Consider the following 10,703-nt stretch of genomic DNA (forward strand, 5'->3'; position numbering starts at 1 on the left):
TTGTTTTGTTTTGGTTTGGGTTAAGTAGGTAAAAAATCAAGGACAAAGTAATATCAAGACTGAAAATGGTTTCCTTCAAATAACTTGGCAGTACTTAGACCTACCTTAGACATAGAACATTTGGTGATTGACTCAGATCTGTAGTTGATCGTTTACATTAAAGGGTCCAGTGCTTCAGTGGACAAGGTCTGGAAACGGTTACCTATTAATAAGACTTACCTCCCATCTGCAGAGGATGATTTAACGTGAAAATTTGAAGTTGAAGATCCCTCGATTCGGGGTCAGTACTTCAAATGCTAACGTTAAAAAGAACATGAAACTAAATTCAAATTACGCACTTTTTGATCTTCGTCAAACCATCATGTGGGAGCGTATGTACAGCATATTCTGTATGTTTTACGTATTGTATGTATAATGTACTTACTCTCTACTGTATTGTGATAAAATTCTTTAAAAACATATTAGCTCGTGTTTTTCCTTTATAATGACAGATCATTTTTAAGTATAATTATAGCGTTATTTACTTTTATTTACTTTTCCCACCAATTGTTTTGTCGTGTGCGTTACGACTGAAGTATTTATAACAAATGCGTTCCCCCAAACGTGTGATGAAATAAAGATTTCTAAGATTCTACTAAAAGTCAGATATGCGTTGGAGAAATACGAAGCGTACATTGTCAAAAACATAATGAAAAGTATTCTAATTTTCCCAACATATATATGTCTGACAAACTTATTTAAACGTTTCCTTTGTAACTTTCTTCTGCAGCGGAACTGAAAGAAAGCATATGTGTATTTCGAAGTTGATACACTATACCTTAACTGCCGATACACAAACATTATGCGTCTAGATTTCATAAACATTTTATGATCTTTCAGCGTCGAAGAGCTACTCAGAGTATGTCGGTTGTTACCAGTGTGTGATTATTAAACTTTGGCAGTCATTGTAAAGCCTACATGTCATTACGGTAACCATATAAGAGCATCTGATGACCGTTTTAGACCTGATGGCCATTAAGCCTTAGCCGGACATTTTGTGTCTGGTTGCCATTTAGCATGCGACGGTCATTTTATGTCTGGTTGCAATTAAGTATATGATGACAGTTTTATGTCTGGTTAACGTTAAGTATATAACAGCCATTTTATGTTTGCAATTAAGTATAGGATGACAGTTTTATCTCTGGTTGCAACGAGAACTCTGACGGCTACTTTTTGTCTGGTGGCAATTAAGCATGAGGCCATTTTATGTCGGGTGATAATTAAATCTATTACATCACTTTTGCGTCTGTTGGTCATTCAGTACTTGAAGGTCAGTTTGAGTCTGGTTGCCATTAAATAAGTGATGGTCATTTTGCGTCAGATGACAATTAAGTAAATAACGGCCATTTTTGTCTGGTGGTCATAAATAGCTAACGGTGTTTTGTATCAGGTGGCTATTCAGCATCTGAAGTCCTTTTTTTACGTTTTGACCGGTATTCGTCTGGTAGCACATCTACATATGACAATAATTAATGTGTCAAACACTTCACAAACGTCTGACGCCTATTGTACTAACTGGACATTGAACCGTAGGAGATGGCCGTAAAAAAAGTTACATTTGCGCAATTATTTACACCTGATCAATAACATAAAAAGTTCGACAATACTAGAAATTTTGAAACTTGTTAACATATTTCAAAGAAGATATCATACCGGATACGGCAACCGTCAATGCAATATATTCAGTTTAGCTATGTCGTATATTTGCGTTTATTTGTGAGCTTCTTGATCACGGTGAGGTTGCGTACCCTTGATATTACCATTTTGTAATAAGGTATTTTCAGGAAACGTAATTGAGTTTTGCCAACAACGTAGAAATGGTCCAATTTCCTACTAAAACGAACCCAACTTATAAAGGGACATATATCAAAACGAAACCCCCTTCAAAACGGTTGTTAAAACAGATTTGATTTAGTCAAATTGTGAGATCTGGTCTTCATTCTAATCCATAGTATAATTTTCATCCACAGTATACATTATCATCCATAACACACATTCTCATCTCATCCATAATAAACAGTCGTATCAACAGTCTACATTCTCATCAATAGTATACATCATTATCCATTATACACGTTCTCATCCAAAATACACATTCTTATCAATAGTATATATCCTCCTCCATAGTATATTTTCTCATCCATAGAATACATCATCTTGCATAATACACATTGCAGAATACATTTTCAACCTTAGTATACATTATCATCCATAATACATATTCTTATCCATAATACACATTCTCATCCATAGTATATAGTATCATCCATAGTATAAATTCTCATCCGTAGTCTTCATTCTCATCCATAGAATACATTCTCATCCATAGTATATATTCTCATCCATAATACACATTCTTATCCATAGTATACATTCTCATCGAAATCATATATTATCATCAATAGTATACATTATCTTTTACAACACACATTCCCATCGAACTTATACATTCTCCTCCATAATACACATTCTCATCAATAGAATACGTTCTCCTTCATTGTATATATTATCACCAATAGTATACATTATCATTCACAATACAGATTCTCATCCATAGTATACATTCTCATCAATGATAAACATTCTCATCCATAGTATACATTATCATCCATATTATACATTCTTATCCATAATACACATTCTCGTCCATAGTATATAGTATCATCCATAGTATAAATTCTCATCCGTAGATTACATTATCATCCATAGTATATATTCTCATCCATAATATACATTCACATCCATAATACACATTCTTATCCATAGTATACATTCTCATCGAAAGCATATATTATCATCCATAGTATACATTATCTTTTACAACCCACATTCCCATCGATCTTATACATTCTCCTCCGTAATACACATTCTCATCCATAGTATACGTTCTCATTCATAGTATATATTATCATCAATAGTATACATTATCGTTCACAATACACATTCATAGTATACATTCTCATCAATAATAAACATTCTCATCCATAGTATACATTATTCATATTATACATTTTTATCTATAGTATACATTCTTATCCAAAATACACGTTCTAATCCTTAGTATACATTCTATTCCATAGTATACATTCCCATTCATATTATAACTTCTTATTCATTATATACATTCCGATCGGCAGTATACATTCCGATTCAAGTATACATTCTCATTCATAGAATACAATCTCATCCATAGTATGTATTCTTGTCCACGGTATATAGCATTCTTTCTAATCCATAGTATACTTTCTCATCAATAATAAGTGTTTTCATCCATAGCATACATTATCATCCATAGTATACATTCTCATCCAAAAAGCACATTCTCACCCATAGTATACATTCTCATCCATAATACACATTCTAATACTAAGTATACATTCTCATCCATAGCATACATTCTCATCCATAGTATACAATCTCATCCATAGTATACATTCCCTTTCATATTTTAAATTCTTATCCATTATATACATTCCCATCCATAGTATACATTCCGATCAAAGTATACATTCACATCCATAGAATACAATCTCATCCATAGTATATATATTTTTGTCCGCGATATATATAGCATTCTTTATCATCCATAGTATACATTCTCATCCATAGTATACATTATCATCGTTATTACATATTCTCAACCATGAAACACATTCTCATCCATACTATACATTCTGATCCATAGAATTCGTTACCATCTATAGTAAACAGTTTCGTCTATAGTATACATTCTAATCCATGGCATACTTTCTCATTCGTAGTCTATGTTCTTATCTATAGTATAATTCTCATCCACAGTCTACATTATGATCCATAATGCACATTCTCATCTCATCCATAATACACATTCTCATCTATAGTACTGTATACATTATCATGCATAGTATATATTATCATCAATAATACACATTCTCATTCCTAATACACTTTCTGCTCCAATTATACATTCTCATCAATAATATATATTATCATCCATAAAATACATTGTCTTCCATAATTCACATTCTCATCAATAATATACATTCTAATCTGTAGAATACATTCCCATCCAAAGTAAACATTCTCATACATAGTATTCATTCTCATCAATAGTGTACATTCTCATCCACATTATATATTCCCATCCATAGTAAACATTAACATTCATATTATACATTCTCATTCATACTATCCATTCTCATCAACAATATACATTCTCATCCAGAGTCTACATTCTCATCTATAATCTACATGATCGTTTATAGTATACATTCTATTCTATAGTGTACATTTTTATTCATAGAATACATTCTCATCCATAGCGTACATTCTCATCCACAGTATATATTCTCATCCATAGTATACATTCTCATTCATTGTATGCATCCTCGTCCATAGTATTCATTCTCATCTACATTAAGAATTCTCATCCATAGTCTATATTTTCTTTCATAATCTACATGCTCATTCATATTTTACATTCTCATCCAAAGTATACATTCTCATTCATAGTATACATTCTCATCCATTGTATACATTCTCATCCATTGTATATATTCTCATCCATATTATACATTTTCATCCATAGTATACATTCTCGTTTATAAAATGCATTCTCATTCATAGTATACATTCTAATCCATTGTATACATTCTCATCAATTGTATATATTCTCATCCATATTATACATTTTCATCCATAGTATACATTATCGTTTAAAGAATGCATTCTCATCCATAGATACATTCTATTCCATAGTATACATTCTAATCCATAGTATACATTCTCATCCACAGTATATATTCCCATCCATAGTGTACATTCTCATCCATTGTATATATTCTCAAACACTGTATACATTCTGATTCATAGTATACATTCTCATGCATAGTATCCATTCTCATCCACAATATACATTCTCATCCAGAGTCTACATTCTCATCTATAATCTACATGATCGTTTATAGTATACATTCTATTCTATAGTGTACATTTTTATTCATAGAATACATTCTCATCCATAGTGTACATTCTCATTCATTGTATGCATTCTCATCCATGTATTCATTCTCATCTACAATATGCATTCTCATCCATTGTCTATATTTTCTTTCATAATCTACATGCTCATTCATATTTTACATTCTCATCCAAAGTATACATTCCCATCCATAGAAGACATTCTCATTCATAGTATACATTCTCATCCATTGTATACATTATCTTCCATTGTATATATTCTCATCCATATTATACATTTTCATCCATAGTATACATTCTCGTTTATAGAATGCATTCTCATCCATAGATACATTCTTATCTATAGAATATATTCTAATCCACAGTATACATTCTCATCCACAGTATATCTTCCCATCCATTAGTGTACATTCTCATCCATTGTATATATTCTCATCCATAGTATATATTTTTAGTCATAGTATGCATTCTCGTTTATAGAATGCATTCTCATCCATAGATACATTCTTATCTATAGTATACATTCTCATTCATTGAATACATTCTCATCCATAGTATATCTTCCCATCCATAGTGTACATTCTCATTCATTGTATATATTCTCATCCATAGTATATATTTTCAGTCATAGTATGCATTCTCGTTTATAGAATGCATTCTCATCCATAGATACATTCTTATCTATAGTATACATTCTCATTCATTGAATACATTCTAATCCATAGTATACATTCTCATCCACAGTATATCATCTCATTCATAGTAAACATTCATATTCATAGAATTCATTCTCATCCAAAGTTTGTATTCTCATCCATGGTATATATTCTTATTTATACTATACATTCTCATCCTCAGTATACATTCTCCATCGTCGTCATTCTCATTCATAATGTACATTCGCATTCATATTATACATTCTTATTCATAGAATAAATTCTCATCAATAGTACGCATTCTCATCCATTGTATATTTCTCATTCATGGTATACATCCTCATTCTTAGTATACATTCTCATCTATATTATACATTCTCATCCACAGTATACATTCTCATCCATAGTCTACATTCGCATCAATAATGTACATTCTTATTCAATGTCTTCATTCTCATTTATAGAATACAGTCTCATTCATAGTATACATTCTCATTCATAGTATACATTCTCATCCATAATACAGCTTCTCATCCATAGAGGTTCGTCGAAATCCCCAAAACTATGTTATACCTTTGGCATGCGAGAATGGTTAGTATATAACTACTTATTAGGTGGGCCCGTGGTTTGGTGTTTACACGCTTGACTGTCAATCCAAATGTCCGAGGTTCGATTCCCGGTTCAGGCAATGGAAATTTCTGAGATGCTCTTGAATGTTTCCCACCTAAATAATAGGCCTGTACTGGTTCTTCCCAGGAAAAACGGCTTCGTGTGTATCTGTGCTATACACCGGGGACGTTAAAGAACCAGACTGTCTATTCGCAAAGACCTAGACTTGGCGGGTCTGTATCTAAAAAGGATTTCTCTCTATCTGTTCTGGGGGCGTTAACCTACTCTGTCCCTCTGGTTGGGTGGCTCTGTGTCTGTACTAGTAGAGGATGAATTTCGCGCTCTTTGTCGCTGCGTTTCCTATTAGTCCTGTAAAATGGTGTAAAACTACTTCAGAAAATGGGAAAAGCACAAAACTTGATACATAACTACTTTGGAGCAAAACACTAAAACTGAGCATGAGAACCACTCCAAACAACCCAATATGGCCGAAAAATCCAATATGGCCGCCATGCATGTATATAGTTTTAGAAAAACCTAATATTATCTATAAAACTTCTATAGACACCTACAGTCATCAGTATAATTAGCTAAAAGCACCTGTTTGAATAAAATCAAACATATTATATTTAAATTTAACAAATATACCGCTCTTCTAACAAAAATGAAAAAAAGTTGTCTCCCTTGGATAAACTTTGCTATCAAGCAGAAGAAAAGTCAAAATGCATTTATGTCAGTCAAAATTAAGTATATAATGATAACCGGCATATCAAGAATGTTTAAAATGGCAACAGTCCTGTGCAGAACTTTACAACAATTGTAAATTATTATAAATACATTCGAACTTCGTTAAATGGAACCCGTCAGGACCGACAAAATGTATTCGAGTTATCGGTAGTTTGAGTGATCGAAGAATATATTATAAAGGAATTTGTTTGGGACCTGATGATATGTTCGAGTGAAGGATGGTGTTCGAATTAACAGCGTTTGAGCGAAGAAGTTTGATTATAGTGTGTATTAGTGATGGGGACGGGGGTCAAACTCGAAAAATGTGCAGTTCTAAAGTTCATACTGCTAAAGTTCATCCCTGTTACCCAGGTTCTCACGGCGTCTAACACGTTCACGCTAAATTTCTTACCACACGCATCTTCACGCCCAATGCGTTCTTACTACATTTTTAGTACGACCAGTCCGATTGCCATGCTTTAACCATGCGCTTATCACCTTCTCATTGTGTTCGTCGGCTGCTTATAAATACTATGCCATGCGCCTCTTTTTCATTCCTTCTGCAAATTATATTGTGTCCGCATCAGATCCAGTCTGACTAAAGTACTTGATCTTCTAAACGAAGATCTGAGAACGACCCATTCACATTCGTCTTGTGCATATTTTGGATTTCCAGTATTGCTATTTTTATTTTATCCAATCAGACGACTTGTTCGAATGTCAGAGTAAGAAAAATGTGCAGTCATTCCAGGGCTCGAACCCGGGACCCCTCGCTTACAAAGCAAGTGGCCTACCGACTGAGCTAACCGGCTATCTGGTATATTATGACATAAAAATTGTAAATATCAAAAGTCAAGGCTACAGGTAGATTTGCAAGATGTTGTAAGTTAGGCTCTGATTGGCTAGCGAAAGGGTCGTCAGAACGAGGCAATGAATAGGTCGTTCTCAGATCCTATGCGTAGCGTAATAGGATATGTACTTTAGTCAGATTGCATCAGATCTACACTCAACAATAATCAAATACAATATACGACAAGACACCCCCTCCACGCGAAGAAATGATCATATCCATTGCTGGTTGAAAATGAAGTGATGAGGAATTGAATCCAGTATTCATACTCAATTCTCAGAATCTGAAACACACACGGTGAGAACCTGCTGCAAACGTCACATAGACATATTAAGCACCGAAAGAACGTATCGATAACTTAATGCGGTATTCTACAACGTGGCACGGACGTAGCATGGTCATAGCACACAAACGTAAATAAGTTGTAGTGAGAACTCAACTGACATAACAAGAACGCAATGACAACCCAGTGACAGCGCAATGAGCATACCATGCAGTCTTTCCCGTCCGCAATATTCCTGTACTATGTCCTACTAGGTTTTCGTTATATCATTACTACGTCCTTATTAAGTTCTTCCTGCTTTCTGGTCCGGCCGCGTCCTCACTACTTTTGTTTTGAACATGTCCAAGGTTCGACGCCGTCCTCCACACTCGTGGAGACCATAATAATCATGTTCTTATCAGTGTCTACTATTCCTTCTACATTGTACAAGTTCTTACTGCGCCCTGCCAGTTTTTAGGACGTAGTGGGAACGTGGCTGACTGTGAGTGGGCTCAATTAGGAGCAGAATCTATCATTTCTACAAAAATTAAAATATATTAGATAAGGACATATTAAATGTGAGTACTTGAGGATTTATCTAATGAGCAAATGTATTCGAAAAACATTTTTAATACCAATTTACTAGTTTTAACACAAAAAATATTATCTATTTACCATTTGTAAGGCTATGCCACTACCAGTTAAGCAGTCCAATGTAAGAATAACTGTCTTTTCAAACAAAACTAACCAGTCCAACACGCGTTTACCGGTGAATCAAGCTTTTAAATACATTTTCTACACCTTCCTACAAACAAACTGTTCATATAATATTTCTGTGGTATAGATAGAGGCTTTCGATACTCTTCTCTACAACAAAACATGTCAAGTAGAGCTGATCATCCATATATTCACACAAAAGAGTTAGTTTATAGCATGCATTCCTGCATCGTCTGCTACACCTCTTGAACATATTAAAAAAGGTTGCCCATTAGGTCGGGCACATATGGTGGTCAGGTGTCCTATCACTTTCCTAGAATTCCAAGTCAAGATAAATAAAACTGATTACAGGTATCTTTGATAAGCTGGAACCTTTCTGGTAGTTTTTGCCTTAATTACCCGAGTCTCATACCAAAGGTTCTTCAAGTGCATTTGCAACCTACATAAAGGCTGTCGAGGAAGGTGTAATTGGTCGAAAGTGCTGAAATACTCTGCACTGCCTTATAAATACAAGTTAACTAAACAAGTCGACAATCTCGTTCTTGTGTGTACTGACACGAGTATCTGAAATGTACCTTATTTCTGATTTCAGCTCACTATACAGAGTAATATATTTCACAGAATAGTTACTAAGTGTTGTCTGTGAAAGCAACTTTAATATTTTCAGCCTTACCCTTCTTTGCTACACAGTTGGCATTACATAATCAATGATTATGTGATCAATCTATTATGCAGATATTGTGACTGCGGGTGCAAAATAAGGAACCTTGTTTCATTTGATCCTGCTAGCCCGTCGCTATAATCTATTCTTGCATTTCGAAGTCCAAAACCGAAAGGGGTAGTTGTACTTGGTGTCATAGGAACTACAATTTTATATAGAAACTAAGTTAATTGACCTTCACATTTTCAATATTACCACTTTAAACAAGGTTTTATTAAGAAGTCTATAGAATTTGCACTTTTGAAGTTATTGAAGAATCCGCCATTTGCGAATGACTGACGGACATACAGACGGACAAAATGATGTACTAAAGGAGAAAATAAGATAACAAGCATGTTTTCAATATTTCCTCCTATCTATGTACAATTTCTAAAGAAACAATCTCTCCTCGTTTTGAAGACATGCTGGATGACACTTTTTGTCGTATTCGTGCTCTATTTGTTGCCATAGCAACAACATTTGTTGCCATAGGACCAAATTTAAATGACACCCACATTTTCCACATTGCCATCTATCAATGTACCACGTATGATGAAAAAATCTGTTGCAGTTTAAAGTTATTGCAGTATCCCACTTTGCATGGCTGACGTATTGACATGCATATGGGGGCAACCCATAAGCCCCCTCTGGCTAAACACTGGTAAGGGAATAACAACAATGTTTCAGTATGCTGCTGTGGAGGGAATGTAAGTAAAATAATATAAATTTACATATAGTAAAACAAAACATCCTTTAAAATATGAAAAAAGTCACAATGATAATAATAAGTTTTAAAGGCTAGATGTTAGCCGTTACCATGGAAACTGAAAGCAATTAACATCATTTGAATTGTTATTTTTGCATTTGATGCAAATTTAGGATTTATTTTATCATATAAATTTATATTTGGTGCATTTTGGGGATGACTGTAAATATAATGACCTTTCGTTAGAATCTTGTAAGGAAAAATTGAGTTTTGGCGGCCATTTTTGAAAATGGCCGCCGTATCGGACATCTTGACAGATATCAAATGGGTCCCATGAAAAAAAAAATGTTTTTTTTATGCTTTAATAAAAAGCTGTGCCAATTTTGGTGCTTTTCCCATTTTTTGAAGTAGTTTGGCATTTTCTGTTACGAATTGATCGGACTATATGTGTAAAGCGCCTTTGAACGTATTTATGAAAA

The sequence above is a fragment of the Mercenaria mercenaria genome, chromosome 5 (assembly GCF_021730395.1).
Source record: "Mercenaria mercenaria strain notata chromosome 5, MADL_Memer_1, whole genome shotgun sequence".
Classification (NCBI taxonomy): Eukaryota; Metazoa; Mollusca; class Bivalvia; order Venerida; family Veneridae; genus Mercenaria; species Mercenaria mercenaria.